This window comes from Pleurodeles waltl, chromosome 4_1, assembly GCF_031143425.1.
Source record: "Pleurodeles waltl isolate 20211129_DDA chromosome 4_1, aPleWal1.hap1.20221129, whole genome shotgun sequence".
In the NCBI taxonomy this organism is placed as follows: Eukaryota; Metazoa; Chordata; class Amphibia; order Caudata; family Salamandridae; genus Pleurodeles; species Pleurodeles waltl.
Genome location: NC_090442.1, coordinates 76101263 through 76121861, shown reverse-complemented (window position 1 = coordinate 76121861; position 20599 = coordinate 76101263). Strand labels below are relative to the sequence as shown.

The 20599-nt window shown below is 40.6% G+C and overlaps 9 non-coding genes across 9 annotated transcripts; all 9 read left to right on the top strand.

Annotated features, from left to right (window-relative positions):
* The first annotated feature begins 1677 nt into the window (after positions 1–1677).
* On the top strand, positions 1678–1749 carry TRNAC-GCA (transfer RNA cysteine (anticodon GCA)). Its single transcript has one exon. It is a non-coding gene; the product is annotated as a tRNA-Cys (tRNA).
* A 2091-nt stretch (positions 1750–3840) lies between these two features.
* Positions 3841–3912, top strand: TRNAC-GCA (transfer RNA cysteine (anticodon GCA)). The gene has a single exon. It is a non-coding gene; the product is annotated as a tRNA-Cys (tRNA).
* Positions 3913–5957: 2045 nt separating this feature from the next.
* TRNAC-GCA (transfer RNA cysteine (anticodon GCA)) lies at positions 5958–6029 on the top strand. The gene has a single exon. It is a non-coding gene; the product is annotated as a tRNA-Cys (tRNA).
* Positions 6030–8120: 2091 nt separating this feature from the next.
* TRNAC-GCA (transfer RNA cysteine (anticodon GCA)) lies at positions 8121–8192 on the top strand. Its single transcript has one exon. It is a non-coding gene; the product is annotated as a tRNA-Cys (tRNA).
* A 2092-nt stretch (positions 8193–10284) lies between these two features.
* Positions 10285–10356, top strand: TRNAC-GCA (transfer RNA cysteine (anticodon GCA)). Its single transcript has one exon. It is a non-coding gene; the product is annotated as a tRNA-Cys (tRNA).
* Positions 10357–12448: 2092 nt separating this feature from the next.
* TRNAC-GCA (transfer RNA cysteine (anticodon GCA)) lies at positions 12449–12520 on the top strand. The gene has a single exon. It is a non-coding gene; the product is annotated as a tRNA-Cys (tRNA).
* Positions 12521–14612: 2092 nt separating this feature from the next.
* Positions 14613–14684, top strand: TRNAC-GCA (transfer RNA cysteine (anticodon GCA)). The gene has a single exon. It is a non-coding gene; the product is annotated as a tRNA-Cys (tRNA).
* Positions 14685–16729: 2045 nt separating this feature from the next.
* On the top strand, positions 16730–16801 carry TRNAC-GCA (transfer RNA cysteine (anticodon GCA)). Its single transcript has one exon. It is a non-coding gene; the product is annotated as a tRNA-Cys (tRNA).
* Positions 16802–18892: 2091 nt separating this feature from the next.
* Positions 18893–18964, top strand: TRNAC-GCA (transfer RNA cysteine (anticodon GCA)). The gene has a single exon. It is a non-coding gene; the product is annotated as a tRNA-Cys (tRNA).
* The last annotated feature ends 1635 nt before the right edge of the window (positions 18965–20599 follow it).

Below are 20599 nucleotides of genomic sequence, written 5' to 3'. Positions count from 1 at the left end.
ACATTGGCACACAGGGACAAATTGAAATTTGTGTACACAGCATGATACTGTGTACTTTAATACATCTTTCTACATTCTGTAGTGTGCAGCACACAGATAATGTTTTACGGCATGGATTTATTAACAAGCATTGCTTCTAATAATTGAGCATATAGCAGAAATTGCAGGTGCAAAGAAAAAATACATAGGTAAACAAATCACAAGTTTCTAAATTCCACTGTATTTACCACAGCACAGCTGATTTGTTGTGCTTTAAGAAACACTGTGTGCCTGTACAGCAGCAAAGATGTGAGTGTGTGGACACTGTATGCCCGTAATGCTTTCACAAATGTCCTTATACTGTAACAGAAGTCTCTGCAGTTTTAGAACTGAGTTTGGACAGTAGCATGTGTGCTTACTGATAGTAATATGTGTAAGAAACAAATGCCTGCATGCTGTTACTTGTGTCTTTCTCCAGTAGCACACCTATTTACTGTAATTAGTATGTAAGGTAACGTCGGCTAGACAAAACTGGACCCAAATGCTGGTACACTGTGACTGGCCTGTGTACTGTTTCCAGTGTGTTTCACTAGTATCACGCCAGCTTACCGTTACTAGAATGTACAGTAAGACTGGTCCAATATGTATACCATATCAAATTGTTTTACCATAAAACAAAGATATAGCATTGTTAAAGACATTACCACGTGAGGGACACAGAAATTGCATTTTAAAAGACATCTATGTGAACTTGCATCGATTAGAAGAGATAGTGACTGTGTGAGAGTTGTATGGTACTGCTAACCAAAGCACTGTTAAAAAGAAGTCTTTCCTCACTAGAGTTGTGTTCTGTCAATGTCTGAGGCAGTGGATTTTTAAATGAGCTAGGAGGCTTAGACTGGCTGAGTCACTGACAGCTTTGCACACTTACTGCAGAGAGTGAGCAGACGAGAGACTAAGACTGAAATTTAGGGCACAGAGTGATTGCAGAAGAGAGTAAGACTCACTCTCACTTCCAGCATGGTGAGTAGACAAGAGAGTAAGCTAGTCCCATAGCTGGAATCCCAGAGTAGGTATAACTCAGTGCTAGTCAGAGTCCATGGTATTATATGTGACGTCTGCACTCTACAGCCTGCTGCTCGCAGTAATAAGGTGTGTGTGAAGGCATATTTCAGGAAAAGAGGATGTGTATAGCTCAGCAGTAAAGTATGTGACTGCAGATCAAGAGGTCCCCAGTTCAAGTCTTGCTTCCCACTTCTCCTTTTAAGGAACAAAAAAAAATGTCTCTGTTACTTATTTCAATTTCTGGAGATTTCTTGAAAGTATGTCACAGAAAAACCACTAATTAAAAAGAGTTTTAGGTTTTATCTGCGTCCGTAAGAGGGTTGTGTGAAAGGACCAGCAGCCAGTCTCCATAGCAGTCCCTGTGACTAGTGAAGCAAGAGTAAGCTTGAGAGTGAATTGACACCCTTGGTCTAGGACCTGCTGTCATGCTATGTATTTTGGTGTGAATAGTGAAGCATCAGGTGTGTTGAGTGTGTCCATCAGCTTGTAGCCAGGGGCATGAGTCAGGCTGTGTCCCAGACCCTGTGACTAATAAATCAGCAGGTGGTATAGAGAGCCTATAAAAGAGGAAGCCGTTCTGATGAGATCCACAGCAGCAGTTTCTAGTCCATCCACTTCCAGATAGTACAACAAGGGGGTATAGCTCAGTGGTAGAGCATTTGACTGCAGATCAAGAGGTCCCTGGTTCAAATCCGGGGGCCCCCTTAATACTTTAAAGAAGCTGTCAATTTCTTTCTGTATCGCTTTTTTCAATTCTTGGGGATTTTTTGAAAGTATGTCACACTAAAACGGCTAATTAAGCAAAATAGCTCAAAGTTTTATGTGCATCCTTATGACTCTTGTTGAAAATTAACAGTTTTCACACTCACACCCAGTAACTGCACCATGGATCAATCTGGGTGCCCCCTTCACACATGAAAGAAGCTTTCAATTTCTTTCTATATCACTTTCTACAATTCTTGGGGATTTATTGAAAGTATTTCACACTAAAACGACTATTTAAACAAAATAGCTCAAAGTTTTATGTGCATCCTTAAGACTGTTGTGCGAAAATTAACAGTTTTCACACTCACGCCCAGTAACTGCACCATGGATCAATTCGAGTAAAACAAGAGTTCGTACATTGGCACACAGGGACAAATTGAAATTTGTGTACACAGCATGATACTGTGTACTTTAATACATCTTTCTACATTCTGTAGTGTGCAGCACACAGATAATGTTTTACGGCATGGATTTATTAACAAGCATTGCTTCTAATAATTGAGCATATAGCAGAAATTGCAGGTGCAAAGAAAAAATACATAGGTAAACAAATCACAAGTTTCTAAATTCCACTGTATTTACCACAGCACAGCTGATTTGTTGTGCTTTAAGAAACACTGTGTGCCTGTACAGCAGCAAAGATGTGAGTGTGTGGACACTGTATGCCCGTAATGCTTTCACAAATGTCCTTATACTGTAACAGAAGTCTCTGCAGTTTTAGAACTGAGTTTGGACAGTAGCATGTGTGCTTACTGATAGTAATATGTGTAAGAAACAAATGCCTGCATGCTGTTACTTGTGTCTTTCTCCAGTAGCACACCTATTTACTGTAATTAGTATGTAAGGTAACGTCGGCTAGACAAAACTCGACCCAAAAGCTGGTACACTGTGACTGGCCTGTGTACTGTTTCCAGTGTGTTTCACTAGTATCACGCCAGCTTACCGTTACTAGAATGTACAGTAAGACTGGTCCAATATGTATACCATATCAAATTGTTTTACCATAAAACAAAGATATAGCATTGTTAAAGACATTACCACGTGAGGGACAGAGAAATTGCATTTTAAAAGACATCTATGTGAACTTGCATCGATTAGAAGAGATAGTGACTGTGTGAGAGTTGTATGGTACTGCTAACCAAAGCACTGTTAAAAAGAAGTCTCTCCTCACTAGAGTTGTGTTCTGTCAATGTCTGAGGCAGTGGATTTTTAAATGAGCTAGGAGGCTTAGACTGGCTGAGTCACTGACAGCTTTGCACACTTACTGCAGAGAGTGAGCAGACGAGAGACTAAGACTGAAATTTAGGGCACAGAGTGATTGCAGAAGAGAGTAAGACTCACTCTCACTTCCAGCATGGTGAGTAGACAAGAGAGTAAGCTAGTCCCACAGCTGGAATCCCAGAGTAGGTATAACTCAGTGCTAGTCAGAGTCCATGGTATTATATGTGACGTCTGCACTCTACAGCCTGCTGCTCGCAGTAATAAGGTGTGTGTGAAGGCATATTTCAGGAAAAGAGGATGTGTATAGCTCAGCAGTAAAGTATGTGACTGCAGATCAAGAGGTCCCCAGTTCAAGTCTTGCTTCCCACTTCTCCTTTTAAGGAACAAAAAAAAATTCTCTGTTACTTATTTCAATTTCTGGAGATTTCTTGAAAGTATGTCACAGAAAAACCACTAATTAAAAAGAGTTTTAGGTTTTATCTGCGTCCGTAAGAGGGTTGTGTGAAAGGACCAGCAGCCGGTCTCCATAGCAGTCCCTGTGACTAGTGAAGCAAGAGTAAGCTTGAGAGTGAATTGGCACCCTTGGCCTAGGACCTGCTGTCATGCTATGTATTTTGGTGTGAATAGTGAAGCATCAGGTGTGTTGAGTGTGTCCATCAGCTTGTAGCCAGGGGCATGAGTCAGGCTGTGTCCCAGACCCTGTGACTAATAAATCAGCAGGTGGTATAGAGAGCCTATAAAAGAGGAAGCCGTTCTGATGAGATCCACAGCAGCAGTTTCTAGTCCATCCACTTCCAGATAGTACAACAAGGGGGTATAGCTCAGTGGTAGAGCATTTGACTGCAGATCAAGAGGTCTCTGTTTCAAATCCGGGTGCCCCCTTAATACTTTAAAGAAGCTGTCAATTTCTTTCTGTATCGCTTTTTTCAATTCTTGGGGATTTTTTGAAAGTATGTCACACTAAAACGACTAATTAAGCAAAATAGCTCAAAGTTTTATGTGCATCCTTATGACTCTTGTTGAAAATTAACAGTTTTCACACTCACACCCAGTAACTGCACCATGGATCAATCTGGGTGGCCCCTTCACACATGAAAGAAGCTTTCAATTTCTTTCTATATCACTTTCTACAATTCTTGGGGATTTATTGAAAGTATTTCACACTAAAACGACGATTTAAACAAAATAGCTCAAAGTTTTATGTGCATCCTTAAGACTGTTGTGCGAAAATTAACAGTTTTCACACTCACGCCCAGTAACTGCACCAGGGATCAATTCGAGTAAAACAAGAGTTCGTACATTGGCACACAGGGACAAATTGAAATTTGTGTACACAGCATGATACTGTGTACTTTAATACATCTTTCTACATTCTGTAGTGTGCAGCACACAGATAATGTTTTACGGCATGGATTTATTAACAAGCATTGCTTCTAATAATTGAGCATATAGCAGAAATTGCAGGTGCAAAGAAAAAATACATAGGTAAACAAATCACAAGTTTCTAAATTCCACTGTATTTACCACAGCACAGCTGATTTGTTGTGCTTTAAGAAACACTGTGTGCCTGTACAGTAGCAAAGATGTGAGTGTGTGGACACTGTATGCCCGTAATGCTTTCACAAATGTCCTTATACTGTAACAGAAGTCTCTGCAGTTTTAGAACTGAGTTTGGACAGTAGCATGTGTGCTTACTGATAGTAATATGTGTAAGAAACAAATGCCTGCATGCTGTTACTTGTGTCTTTCTCCAGTAGCACACCTATTTACTGTAATTAGTATGTAAGGTAACGTCGGCTAGACAAAACTGGACCCAAATGCTGGTACACTGTGACTGGCCTGTGTACTGTTTCCAGTGTGTTTCACTAGTATCACGCCAGCTTACCGTTACTAGAATGTACAGTAAGACTGGTCCAATATGTATACCATATCAAATTGTTTTACCATAAAACAAAGATATAGCATTGTTAAAGACATTTCCACGTGAGGGACACAGAAATTGCATTTTAAAAGACATCTATGTGAACTTGCATCGATTAGAAGAGATAGTGACTGTGTGAGAGTTGTAGAGTTGTGTTCTGTCAATGTCTGAGGCAGTGGATTTTTAAATGAGCTAGGAGGCTTAGACTGGCTGAGTCACTGTCAGCTTTGCACACTTACTGCAGAGAGTGAGCAGACGAGAGACTAAGACTGAAATTTAGGGCACAGAGTGATTGCAGAAGAGAGTAAGACTCACTCTCACTTCCAGCATGGTGAGTAGACAAGAGAGTAAGCTAGTCCCACAGCTGGAATCCCAGAGTAGGTATAACTCAGTGCTAGTCAGAGCCCATTGTATTATATGTGACGTCTGCACTCTACAGCCTGCTGCTCGCAGTAATAAGGTGTGTGTGAAGGCATATTTCAGGAAAAGAGGATGTGTATAGCTCAGCAGTAAAGTATGTGACTGCAGATCAAGAGGTCCCCAATTCAAGTCTTGCTTCCCACTTCTCCTTTTAAGGAACAAAAAAAAAATTCTCTGTTACTTATTTCAATTTCTGGAGATTTCTTGAAAGTATGTCACAGAAAAACCACTAATTAAAAAGAGTTTTAGGTTTTATCTGCGTCCGTAAGAGGGTTTCGTGAAAGGACCAGCAGCCAGTCTCCATAGCAGTCCCTGTGACTAGTGAAGCAAGAGTAAGCTTGAGAGTGAATTGGCACCCTTGGCCTAGGACCTGCTGTCATGCTATGTATTTTGGTGTGAATAGTGAAGCATCAGGTGTGTTGAGTGTGTCCATCAGCTTGTAGCCAGGGGCATGAGTCAGGCTGTGTCCCAGACCCTGTGACTAATAAATCAGCAGGTGGTATAGAGAGCCTATAAAAGAGGAAGCCGTTCTGATGAGATCCACAGCAGCAGTTTCTAGTCCATCCACTTCCAGATAGTACAACAAGGGGGTATAGCTCAGTGGTAGAGCACTTGACTGCAGATCAAGAGGTCCCTGGTTCAAATCCGGGTGCCCCCTTAATACTTTAAAGAAGCTGTCAATTTCTTTCTGTATCGCTTTTTTCAATTCTTGGGGATTTTTTGAAAGTATGTCACACTAAAACGACTAATTAAGCAAAATAGCTCAAAGTTTTATGTGCATCCTTATGACTCTTGTTGAAAATTAACAGTTTTCACACTCACACCCAGTAACTGCACCATGGATCAATCTGGGTGCCCCCTTCACACATGAAAGAAGCTTTCAATTTCTTTCTATATCACTTTCTACAATTCTTGGGGATTTATTGAAAGTATTTCACACTAAAACGACTATTTAAACAAAATAGCTCAAAGTTTTATGTGCATCCTTAAGACTGTTGTGCGAAAATTAACAGTTTTCACACTCACGCCCAGTAACTGCACCATGGATCAATTCGAGTAAAACAAGAGTTCGTACATTGGCACACAGGGACAAATTGAAATTTGTGTACACAGCATGATACTGTGTACTTTAATACATCTTTCTACATTCTGTAGTGTGCAGCACACAGATAATGTTTTACGGCATGGATTTATTAACAAGAATTCTTCTAATAATTGAGCATATAGCAGAAATTGCAGGTGCAAAGAAAAAATACATAGGTAAACAAATCACAAGTTTCTAAATTCCACTGTATTTACCACAGCACAGCTGATTTGTTGTGCTTTAAGAAACACTGTGTGCCTGTACAGCAGCAAAGATGTGAGTGTGTGGACACTGTATGCCCGTAATGCTTTCACAAATGTCCTTATACTGTAACAGAAGTCTCTGCAGTTTTAGAACTGAGTTTGGACAGTAGCATGTGTGCTTACTGATAGTAATATGTGTAAGAAACAAATGCCTGCATGCTGTTACTTGTGTCTTTCTCCAGTAGCACACCTATTTACTGTAATTAGTATGTAAGGTAACGTCGGCTAGACAAAACTGGACCCAAATGCTGGTACACTGTGACTGGCCTGTGTACTGTTTCCAGTGTGTTTCACTAGTATCACGCCAGCTTACCGTTACTAGAATGTACAGTAAGACTGGTCCAATGTGTATACCATATCAAATTGTTTTACCATAAAACAAAGATATAGCATTGTTAAAGACATTACCACGTGAGGGACACAGAAATTGCATTTTAAAAGACATCTATGTGAACTTGCATCGATTAGAAGAGATAGTGACTGTGTGAGAGTTGTATGGTACTGCTAACCAAAGCACTGTTAAAAAGAAGTCTTTCCTCACTAGAGTTCTGTTCTGTCAATGTCTGAGGCAGTGGATTTTTAAATGAGCTAGGAGGCTTAGACTGGCTGAGTCACTGACAGCTTTGCACACTTACTGCAGAGAGTGAGCAGACGAGAGACTAAGACTGAAATTTAGGGCACAGAGTGATTGCAGACGAGAGTAAGACTCACTCTCACTTCCAGCATGGTGAGTAGACAAGAGAGTAAGCTAGTCCCACAGCTGGAATCCCAGAGTAGGTATAACTCAGTGCTAGTCAGAGTCCATGGTATTATATGTGACGTCTGCACTCTACAGCCTGCTGCTCGCAGTAATAAGGTGTGTGTGAAGGCATATTTCAGGAAAAGAGGATGTGTATAGCTCAGCAGTAAAGTATGTGACTGCAGATCAAGAGGTCCCCAGTTCAAGTCTTGCTTCCCACTTCTCCTTTTAAGGAACAAAAAAAAAATTATCTGTTACTTATTTCAATTTCTGGAGATTTCTTGAAAGTATGTCACAGAAAAACCACTAATTAAAAAGAGTTTTAGGTTTTATCTGCGTCCGTAAGAGGGTTGTGTGAAAGGACCAGCAGCCGGTCTCCATAGCAGTCCCTGTGACTAGTGAAGCAAGAGTAAGCTTGAGAGTGAATTGGCACCCTTGGCCTAGGACCTGCTGTCATGCTATGTATTTTGGTGTGAATAGTGAAGCAGCAGGTGTGTTGAGTGTGTCCATCAGCTTGTAGCCAGGGGCATGAGTCAGGCTGTGTCCCAGACCCTGTGACTAATAAATCAGCAGGTGGTATAGAGAGCCTATAAAAGAGGAAGCCGTTCTGATGAGATCCACAGCAGCAGTTTCTAGTCCATCCACTTCCAGATAGTACAACAAGGGGGTATAGCTCAGTGGTAGAGCATTTGACTGCAGATCAAGAGGTCTCTGGTTCAAATCCGGGTGCCCCCTTAATACTTTAAAGAAGCTGTCAGTTTCTTTCTGTATCGCTTTTTTCAATTCTTGGGGATTTTTTGAAAGTATGTCACACTAAAACGACTAATTAAGCAAAATAGCTCAAAGTTTTATGTGCATCCTTATGACTCTTTTTGAAAATTAACAGTTTTCACACTCACACCCAGTAACTGCACCATGGATCAATCTGGGTGCCCCCTTCACACATGAAAGAAGCTTTCAATTTCTTTCTATATCACTTTCTACAATTCTTGGGGATTTATTGAAAGTATTTCACACTAAAACGACTATTTAAACAAAATAGCTCAAAGTTTTATGTGCATCCTTAAGACTGTTGTGCGAAAATTAACAGTTTTCACACTCACGCCCAGTAACTGCACCATGGATCAATTCGATTAAAACAAGAGTTCGTACATTGGCACACAGGGACAAATTGAAATTTGTGTACACAGCATGATACTGTGTACTTTAATACATCTTTCTACATTCTGTAGTGTGCAGCACACAGATAATGTTTTACGGCATGGATTTATTAACAAGCATTGCTTCTAATAATTGAGCATATAGCAGAAATTGCAGGTGCAAAGAAAAAATACATAGGTAAACAAATCACAAGTTTCTAAATTCCACTGTATTTACCACAGCACAGCTGATTTGTTTTGCTTTAAGAAACACTGTGTGCCTGTACAGCAGCAAAGATGTGAGTGTGTGGACACTGTATGCCCGTAATGCTTTCACAAATGTCCTTATACTGTAACAGAAGTCTCTGCAGTTTTAGAACTGAGTTTGGACAGTAGCATGTGTGCTTACTGATAGTAATATGTGTAAGAAACAAATGCCTGCATGCTGTTACTTGTGTCTTTCTCCAGTAGCACACCTATTTACTGTAATTAGTATGTAAGGTAACGTCGGCTAGACAAAACTGGACCCAAATGCTGGTACACTGTGACTGGCCTGTGTACTGTTTCCAGTGTGTTTCACTAGTATCACGCCAGCTTACCGTTACTAGAATGTACAGTAAGACTGGTCCAATATGTATACCATATCAAATTGTTTTACCATAAAACAAAGATATAGCATTGTTAAAGACATTACCACGTGAGGGACACAGAAATTGCATTTTAAAAGACATCTATGTGAACTTGCATCGATTAGAAGAGATAGTGACTGTGTGAGAGTTGTATGGTACTGCTAACCAAAGCACTGTTAAAAAGAAGTCTTTCCTCACTAGAGTTGTGTTCTGTCAATGTCTGAGGCAGTGGATTTTTAAATGAGCTAGGAGGCTTAGACTGGCTGAGTCACTGACAGCTTTGCACACTTACTGCAGAGAGTGAGCAGACGAGAGACTAAGACTGAAATTTAGGGCACAGAGTGATTGCAGAAGAGAGTAAGACTCACTCTCACTTCCAGCATGGTGAGTAGACAAGAGAGTAAGCTAGTCCCATAGCTGGAATCCCAGAGTAGGTATAACTCAGTGCTAGTCAGAGTCCATGGTATTATATGTGACGTCTGCACTCTACAGCCTGCTGCTCGCAGTAATAAGGTGTGTGTGAAGGCATATTTCAGGAAAAGAGGATGTGTATAGCTCAGCAGTAAAGTATGTGACTGCAGATCAAGAGGTCCCCAGTTCAAGTCTTGCTTCCCACTTCTCCTTTTAAGGAACAAAAAAAAATGTCTCTGTTACTTATTTCAATTTCTGGAGATTTCTTGAAAGTATGTCACAGAAAAACCACTAATTAAAAAGAGTTTTAGGTTTTATCTGCGTCCGTAAGAGGGTTGTGTGAAAGGACCAGCAGCCAGTCTCCATAGCAGTCCCTGTGACTAGTGAAGCAAGAGTAAGCTTGAGAGTGAATTGACACCCTTGGTCTAGGACCTGCTGTCATGCTATGTATTTTGGTGTGAATAGTGAAGCATCAGGTGTGTTGAGTGTGTCCATCAGCTTGTAGCCAGGGGCATGAGTCAGGCTGTGTCCCAGACCCTGTGACTAATAAATCAGCAGGTGGTATAGAGAGCCTATAAAAGAGGAAGCCGTTCTGATGAGATCCACAGCAGCAGTTTCTAGTCCATCCACTTCCAGATAGTACAACAAGGGGGTATAGCTCAGTGGTAGAGCATTTGACTGCAGATCAAGAGGTCCCTGGTTCAAATCCGGGGGCCCCCTTAATACTTTAAAGAAGCTGTCAATTTCTTTCTGTATCGCTTTTTTCAATTCTTGGGGATTTTTTGAAAGTATGTCACACTAAAACGGCTAATTAAGCAAAATAGCTCAAAGTTTTATGTGCATCCTTATGACTCTTGTTGAAAATTAACAGTTTTCACACTCACACCCAGTAACTGCACCATGGATCAATCTGGGTGCCCCCTTCACACATGAAAGAAGCTTTCAATTTCTTTCTATATCACTTTCTACAATTCTTGGGGATTTATTGAAAGTATTTCACACTAAAACGACTATTTAAACAAAATAGCTCAAAGTTTTATGTGCATCCTTAAGACTGTTGTGCGAAAATTAACAGTTTTCACACTCACGCCCAGTAACTGCACCATGGATCAATTCGAGTAAAACAAGAGTTCGTACATTGGCACACAGGGACAAATTGAAATTTGTGTACACAGCATGATACTGTGTACTTTAATACATCTTTCTACATTCTGTAGTGTGCAGCACACAGATAATGTTTTACGGCATGGATTTATTAACAAGCATTGCTTCTAATAATTGAGCATATAGCAGAAATTGCAGGTGCAAAGAAAAAATACATAGGTAAACAAATCACAAGTTTCTAAATTCCACTGTATTTACCACAGCACAGCTGATTTGTTGTGCTTTAAGAAACACTGTGTGCCTGTACAGCAGCAAAGATGTGAGTGTGTGGACACTGTATGCCCGTAATGCTTTCACAAATGTCCTTATACTGTAACAGAAGTCTCTGCAGTTTTAGAACTGAGTTTGGACAGTAGCATGTGTGCTTACTGATAGTAATATGTGTAAGAAACAAATGCCTGCATGCTGTTACTTGTGTCTTTCTCCAGTAGCACACCTATTTACTGTAATTAGTATGTAAGGTAACGTCGGCTAGACAAAACTCGACCCAAAAGCTGGTACACTGTGACTGGCCTGTGTACTGTTTCCAGTGTGTTTCACTAGTATCACGCCAGCTTACCGTTACTAGAATGTACAGTAAGACTGGTCCAATATGTATACCATATCAAATTGTTTTACCATAAAACAAAGATATAGCATTGTTAAAGACATTACCACGTGAGGGACAGAGAAATTGCATTTTAAAAGACATCTATGTGAACTTGCATCGATTAGAAGAGATAGTGACTGTGTGAGAGTTGTATGGTACTGCTAACCAAAGCACTGTTAAAAAGAAGTCTCTCCTCACTAGAGTTGTGTTCTGTCAATGTCTGAGGCAGTGGATTTTTAAATGAGCTAGGAGGCTTAGACTGGCTGAGTCACTGACAGCTTTGCACACTTACTGCAGAGAGTGAGCAGACGAGAGACTAAGACTGAAATTTAGGGCACAGAGTGATTGCAGAAGAGAGTAAGACTCACTCTCACTTCCAGCATGGTGAGTAGACAAGAGAGTAAGCTAGTCCCACAGCTGGAATCCCAGAGTAGGTATAACTCAGTGCTAGTCAGAGTCCATGGTATTATATGTGACGTCTGCACTCTACAGCCTGCTGCTCGCAGTAATAAGGTGTGTGTGAAGGCATATTTCAGGAAAAGAGGATGTGTATAGCTCAGCAGTAAAGTATGTGACTGCAGATCAAGAGGTCCCCAGTTCAAGTCTTGCTTCCCACTTCTCCTTTTAAGGAACAAAAAAAAAATTCTCTGTTACTTATTTCAATTTCTGGAGATTTCTTGAAAGTATGTCACAGAAAAACCACTAATTAAAAAGAGTTTTAGGTTTTATCTGCGTCCGTAAGAGGGTTGTGTGAAAGGACCAGCAGCCGGTCTCCATAGCAGTCCCTGTGACTAGTGAAACAAGAGTAAGCTTGAGAGTGAATTGGCACCCTTGGCCTAGGACCTGCTGTCATGCTATGTATTTTGGTGTGAATAGTGAAGCATCAGGTGTGTTGAGTGTGTCCATCAGCTTGTAGCCAGGGGCATGAGTCAGGCTGTGTCCCAGACCCTGTGACTAATAAATCAGCAGGTGGTATAGAGAGCCTATAAAAGAGGAAGCCGTTCTGATGAGATCCACAGCAGCAGTTTCTAGTCCATCCACTTCCAGATAGTACAACAAGGGGGTATAGCTCAGTGGTAGAGCATTTGACTGCAGATCAAGAGGTCCCTGGTTCAAATCCGGGGGCCCCCTTAATACTTTAAAGAAGCTGTCAATTTCTTTCTGTATCGCTTTTTTCAATTCTTGGGGATTTTTTGAAAGTATGTCACACTAAAACGGCTAATTAAGCAAAATAGCTCAAAGTTTTATGTGCATCCTTATGACTCTTGTTGAAAATTAACAGTTTTCACACTCACACCCAGTAACTGCACCATGGATCAATCTGGGTGCCCCCTTCACACATGAAAGAAGCTTTCAATTTCTTTCTATATCACTTTCTACAATTCTTGGGGATTTATTGAAAGTATTTCACACTAAAACGACTATTTAAACAAAATAGCTCAAAGTTTTATGTGCATCCTTAAGACTGTTGTGCGAAAATTAACAGTTTTCACACTCACGCCCAGTAACTGCACCATGGATCAATTCGAGTAAAACAAGAGTTCGTACATTGGCACACAGGGACAAATTGAAATTTGTGTACACAGCATGATACTGTGTACTTTAATACATCTTTCTACATTCTGTAGTGTGCAGCACACAGATAATGTTTTACGGCATGGATTTATTAACAAGCATTGCTTCTAATAATTGAGCATATAGCAGAAATTGCAGGTGCAAAGAAAAAATACATAGGTAAACAAATCACAAGTTTCTAAATTCCACTGTATTTACCACAGCACAGCTGATTTGTTGTGCTTTAAGAAACACTGTGTGCCTGTACAGCAGCAAAGATGTGAGTGTGTGGACACTGTATGCCCGTAATGCTTTCACAAATGTCCTTATACTGTAACAGAAGTCTCTGCAGTTTTAGAACTGAGTTTGGACAGTAGCATGTGTGCTTACTGATAGTAATATGTGTAAGAAACAAATGCCTGCATGCTGTTACTTGTGTCTTTCTCCAGTAGCACACCTATTTACTGTAATTAGTATGTAAGGTAACGTCGGCTAGACAAAACTCGACCCAAAAGCTGGTACACTGTGACTGGCCTGTGTACTGTTTCCAGTGTGTTTCACTAGTATCACGCCAGCTTACCGTTACTAGAATGTACAGTAAGACTGGTCCAATATGTATACCATATCAAATTGTTTTACCATAAAACAAAGATATAGCATTGTTAAAGACATTACCACGTGAGGGACAGAGAAATTGCATTTTAAAAGACATCTATGTGAACTTGCATCGATTAGAAGAGATAGTGACTGTGTGAGAGTTGTATGGTACTGCTAACCAAAGCACTGTTAAAAAGAAGTCTCTCCTCACTAGAGTTGTGTTCTGTCAATGTCTGAGGCAGTGGATTTTTAAATGAGCTAGGAGGCTTAGACTGGCTGAGTCACTGACAGCTTTGCACACTTACTGCAGAGAGTGAGCAGACGAGAGACTAAGACTGAAATTTAGGGCACAGAGTGATTGCAGAAGAGAGTAAGACTCACTCTCACTTCCAGCATGGTGAGTAGACAAGAGAGTAAGCTAGTCCCACAGCTGGAATCCCAGAGTAGGTATAACTCAGTGCTAGTCAGAGTCCATGGTATTATATGTGACGTCTGCACTCTACAGCCTGCTGCTCGCAGTAATAAGGTGTGTGTGAAGGCATATTTCAGGAAAAGAGGATGTGTATAGCTCAGCAGTAAAGTATGTGACTGCAGATCAAGAGGTCCCCAGTTCAAGTCTTGCTTCCCACTTCTCCTTTTAAGGAACAAAAAAAAAATTCTCTGTTACTTATTTCAATTTCTGGAGATTTCTTGAAAGTATGTCACAGAAAAACCACTAATTAAAAAGAGTTTTAGGTTTTATCTGCGTCCGTAAGAGGGTTGTGTGAAAGGACCAGCAGCCGGTCTCCATAGCAGTCCCTGTGACTAGTGAAACAAGAGTAAGCTTGAGAGTGAATTGGCACCCTTGGCCTAGGACCTGCTGTCATGCTATGTATTTTGGTGTGAATAGTGAAGCATCAGGTGTGTTGAGTGTGTCCATCAGCTTGTAGCCAGGGGCATGAGTCAGGCTGTGTCCCAGACCCTGTGACTAATAAATCAGCAGGTGGTATAGAGAGCCTATAAAAGAGGAAGCCGTTCTGATGAGATCCACAGCAGCAGTTTCTAGTCCATCCACTTCCAGATAGTACAACAAGGGGGTATAGCTCAGTGGTAGAGCATTTGACTGCAGATCAAGAGGTCTCTGTTTCAAATCCGGGTGCCCCCTTAATACTTTAAAGAAGCTGTCAATTTCTTTCTGTATCGCTTTTTTCAATTCTTGGGGATTTTTTGAAAGTATGTCACACTAAAACGACTAATTAAGCAAAATAGCTCAAAGTTTTATGTGCATCCTTATGACTCTTGTTGAAAATTAACAGTTTTCACACTCACACCCAGTAACTGCACCATGGATCAATCTGGGTGGCCCCTTCACACATGAAAGAAGCTTTCAATTTCTTTCTATATCACTTTCTACAATTCTTGGGGATTTATTGAAAGTATTTCACACTAAAACGACGATTTAAACAAAATAGCTCAAAGTTTTATGTGCATCCTTAAGACTGTTGTGCGAAAATTAACAGTTTTCACACTCACGCCCAGTAACTGCACCATGGATCAATTCGAGTAAAACAAGAGTTCGTACATTGGCACACAGGGACAAATTGAAATTTGTGTACACAGCATGATACTGTGTACTTTAATACATCTTTCTACATTCTGTAGTGTGCAGCACACAGATAATGTTTTACGGCATGGATTTATTAACAAGCATTGCTTCTAATAATTGAGCATATAGCAGAAATTGCAGGTGCAAAGAAAAAATACATAGGTAAACAAATCACAAGTTTCTAAATTCCACTGTATTTACCACAGCACAGCTGATTTGTTGTGCTTTAAGAAACACTGTGTGCCTGTACAGTAGCAAAGATGTGAGTGTGTGGACACTGTATGCCCGTAATGCTTTCACAAATGTCCTTATACTGTAACAGAAGTCTCTGCAGTTTTAGAACTGAGTTTGGACAGTAGCATGTGTGCTTACTGATAGTAATATGTGTAAGAAACAAATGCCTGCATGCTGTTACTTGTGTCTTTCTCCAGTAGCACACCTATTTACTGTAATTAGTATGTAAGGTAACGTCGGCTAGACAAAACTGGACCCAAATGCTGGTACACTGTGACTGGCCTGTGTACTGTTTCCAGTGTGTTTCACTAGTATCACGCCAGCTTACCGTTACTAGAATGTACAGTAAGACTGGTCCAATATGTATACCATATCAAATTGTTTTACCATAAAACAAAGATATAGCATTGTTAAAGACATTTCCACGTGAGGGACACAGAAATTGCATTTTAAAAGACATCTATGTGAACTTGCATCGATTAGAAGAGATAGTGACTGTGTGAGAGTTGTAGAGTTGTGTTCTGTCAATGTCTGAGGCAGTGGATTTTTAAATGAGCTAGGAGGCTTAGACTGGCTGAGTCACTGTCAGCTTTGCACACTTACTGCAGAGAGTGAGCAGACGAGAGACTAAGACTGAAATTTAGGGCACAGAGTGATTGCAGAAGAGAGTAAGACTCACTCTCACTTCCAGCATGGTGAGTAGACAAGAGAGTAAGCTAGTCCCACAGCTGGAATCCCAGAGTAGGTATAACTCAGTGCTAGTCAGAGCCCATTGTATTATATGTGACGTCTGCACTCTACAGCCTGCTGCTCGCAGTAATAAGGTGTGTGTGAAGGCATATTTCAGGAAAAGAGGATGTGTATAGCTCAGCAGTAAAGTATGTGACTGCAGATCAAGAGGTCCCCAATTCAAGTCTTGCTTCCCACTTCTCCTTTTAAGGAACAAAAAAAAAATTCTCTGTTTCTTATTTCAATTTCTGGAGATTTCTTGAAAGTATGTCACAGAAAAACCACTAATTAAAAAGAGTTTTAGGTTTTATCTGCGTCCGTAAGAGGGTTGTGTGAAAGGACCAGCAGCCAGTCTCCATAGCAGTCCCTGTGACTAGTGAAGCAAGAGTAAGCTTGAGAGTGAATTGGCACCCTTGGCCTAGGACCTGCTGTCATGCTATGTATTTTGGTGTGAATAGTGAAGCATCAGGTGTGTTGAGTGTGTCCATCAGCTTGTAGCCAGGGGCATGAGTCAGGCTGTGTCCCAGACCCTGTGACTAATAAATCAGCAGGTGGTATAGAGAGCCTATAAAAGAGGAAGCCGTTCTGATGAGATCCACAGCAGCAGTTTCTAGTCCATCCACTTCCAGATAGTACAACAAGGGGGTATAGCTCAGTGGTAGAGCACTTGACTGCAGATCAAGAGGTCCCTGGTTCAAAACCGGGTGCCCCCTTAATACTTTAAAGAAGCTGTCAATTTCTTTCTGTATCGCTTTTTTCAATTCTTGGGGATTTTTTGAAAGTATGTCACACTAAAACGACTAATTAAGCAAAATAGCTCAAAGTTTTATGTGCATCCTTATGACTCTTGTTGAAAATTAACAGTTTTCACACTCACACCCAGTAACTGCACCATGGATCAATCTGGGTGCCCCCTTCACACATGAAAGAAGCTTTCAATTTCTTTCTATATCACTTTCTACAATTCTTGGGGATTTATTGAAAGTATTTCACACTAAAACGACTATTTAAACAAAATAGCTCAAAGTTTTATGTGCATCCTTAAGACTGTTGTGCGAAAATTAACAGTTTTCACACTCACGCCCAGTAACTGCACCATGGATCAATTCGAGTAAAACAAGAGTTCGTACATTGGCACACAGGGACAAATTGAAATTTGTGTACACAGCATGATACTGTGTACTTTAATACATCTTTCTACATTCTGTAGTGTGCAGCACACAGATAATGTTTTACGGCATGGATTTATTAACAAGAATTCTTCTAATAATTGAGCATATAGCAGAAATTGCAGGTGCAAAGAAAAAATACATAGGTAAACAAATCACAAGTTTCTAAATTCCACTGTATTTACCACAGCACAGCTGATTTGTTGTGCTTTAAGAAACACTGTGTGCCTGTACAGCAGCAAAGATGTGAGTGTGTGGACACTGTATGCCCGTAATGCTTTCACAAATGTCCTTATACTGTAACAGAAGTCTCTGCAGTTTTAGAACTGAGTTTGGACAGTAGCATGTGTGCTTACTGATAGTAATATGTGTAAGAAACAAATGCCTGCATGCTGTTACTTGTGTCTTTCTCCAGTAGCACACCTATTTACTGTAATTAGTATGTAAGGTAACGTCGGCTAGACAAAACTGGACCCAAATGCTGGTACACTGTGACTGGCCTGTGTACTGTTTCCAGTGTGTTTCACTAGTATCACGCCAGCTTACCGTTACTAGAATGTACAGTAAGACTGGTCCAATGTGTATACCATATCAAATTGTTTTACCATAAAACAAAGATATAGCATTGTTAAAGACATTACCACGTGAGGGACACAGAAATTGCATTTTAAAAGACATCTATGTGAACTTGCATCGATTAGAAGAGATAGTGACTGTGTGAGAGTTGTATGGTACTGCTAACCAAAGCACTGTTAAAAAGAAGTCTTTCCTCACTAGAGTTGTGTTCTGTCAATGTCTGAGGCAGTGGATTTTTAAATGAGCTAGGAGGCTTAGACTGGCTGAGTCACTGACAGCTTTGCACACTTACTGCAGAGAGTGAGCAGACGAGAGACTAAGACTGAAATTTAGGGCACAGAGTGATTGCAGACGAGAGTAAGACTCACTCTCACTTCCAGCATGGTGAGTAGACAAGAGAGTAAGCTAGTCCCACAGCTGGAATCCCAGAGTAGGTATAACTCAGTGCTAGTCAGAGTCCATGGTATTATATGTGACGTCTGCACTCTACAGCCTGCTGCTCGCAGTAATAAGGTGTGTGTGAAGGCATATTTCAGGAAAAGAGGATGTGTATAGCTCAGCAGTAAAGTATGTGACTGCAGATCAAGAGGTCCCCAGTTCAAGTCTTGCTTCCCACTTCTCCTTTTAAGGAACAAAAAAAAAATTATCTGTTACTTATTTCAATTTCTGGAGATTTCTTGAAAGTATGTCACAGAAAAACCACTAATTAAAAAGAGTTTTAGGTTTTATCTGCGTCCGTAAGAGGGTTGTGTGAAAGGACCAGCAGCCGGTCTCCATAGCAGTCCCTGTGACTAGTGAAGCAAGAGTAAGCTTGAGAGTGAATTGGCACCCTTGGCCTAGGACCTGCTGTCATGCTATGTATTTTGGTGTGAATAGTGAAGCAGCAGGTGTGTTGAGTGTGTCCATCAGCTTGTAGCCAGGGGCATGAGTCAGGCTGTGTCCCAGACCCTGTGACTAATAAATCAGCATGTGGTATAGAGAGCCTATAAAAGAGGAAGCCGTTCTGATGAGATCCACAGCAGCAGTTTCTAGTCCATCCACTTCCAGATAGTACAACAAGGGGGTATAGCTCAGTGGTAGAGCATTTGACTGCAGATCAAGAGGTCTCTGGTTCAAATCCGGGTGCCCCCTTAATACTTTAAAGAAGCTGTCAGTTTCTTTCTGTATCGCTTTTTTCAATTCTTGGGGATTTTTTGAAAGTATGTCACACTAAAACGACTAATTAAGCAAAATAGCTCAAAGTTTTATGTGCATCCTTATGACTCTTTTTGAAAATTAACAGTTTTCACACTCACACCCAGTAACTGCACCATGGATCAATCTGGGTGCCCCCTTCACACATGAAAGAAGCTTTCAATTTCTTTCTATATCACTTTCTACAATTCTTGGGGATTTATTGAAAGTATTTCACACTAAAACGACTATTTAAACAAAATAGCTCAAAGTTTTATGTGCATCCTTAAGACTGTTGTGCGAAAATTAACAGTTTTCACACTCACGCCCAGTAACTGCACCATGGATCAATTCGATTAAAACAAGAGTTCGTACATTGGCACACAGGGACAAATTGAAATTTGTGTACACAGCATGATACTGTGTACTTTAATACATCTTTCTACATTCTGTAGTGTGCAGCACACAGATAATGTTTTACGGCATGGATTTATTAACAAGCATTGCTTCTAATAATTGAGCATATAGCAGAAATTGCAGGTGCAAAGAAAAAATACATAGGTAAACAAATCACAAGTTTCTAAACTCCACTGTATTTACCACAGCACAGCTGATTTGTTGTGCTTTAAGAAACACTGTGTGCCTGTACAGCAGCAAAGATGTGAGTGTGTGGACACTGTATGCCCGTAATGCTTTCACAAATGTCCTTATACTGTAACAGAAGTCTCTGCAGTTTTAGAACTGAGTTTGGACAGTAGCATGTGTGCTTACTGATAGTAATATGTGTAAGAAACAAATGCCTGCATGCTGTTACTTGTGTCTTTCTCCAGTAGCACACCTATTTACTGTAATTAGTATGTAAGGTAACGTCGGCTAGACAAAACTGGACCCAAATGCTGGTGCACTGTGACTGGCCTGTGTACTGTTTCCAGTGTGTTTCACTAGTATCACGCCAGCTTACCGTTACTAGAATGTACAGTAAGACTGGTCCAATATGTATACCATATCAAATTGTTTTACCATAAAACAAAGATATAGCATTGTTAAAGACATTACCACGTGAGGGACACATAAATTGCATTTTAAAAGACATCTATGTGAACTTGCATCGATTAGAAGAGATAGTGACTGTGTGAGAGTTGTATGGTACTGCTAACCAAAGCACTGTTAAAAAGAAGTCTTTCCTCACTAGAGTTGTGTTCTGTCAATGTCTGAGGCAGTGTATTTTTAAATGAGCTAGGAGGCTTAGACTGGCTGAGTCACTGACAGCTTTGCACACTTACTGCAGAGAGTGAGCAGACGAGAGACTAAGACTGAAATTTAGGGCACAGAGTGATTGCAGAAGAGAGTAAGACTCACTCTCACTTCCAGCATGGTGAGTAGACAAGAGAGTAAGCTAGTCCCACAGCTGGAATCCCAGAGTAGGTATAACTCAGTGCTAGTCAGAGTCCATGGTATTATATGTGACGTCTGCACTCTACAGCCTGCTGCTCGCAGTAATAAGGTGTGTGTGAAGGCATATTTCAGGAAAAGAGGATGTGTATAGCTCAGCAGTAAAGTATGTGACTGCAGATCAAGAGGTCCCCAGTTCAA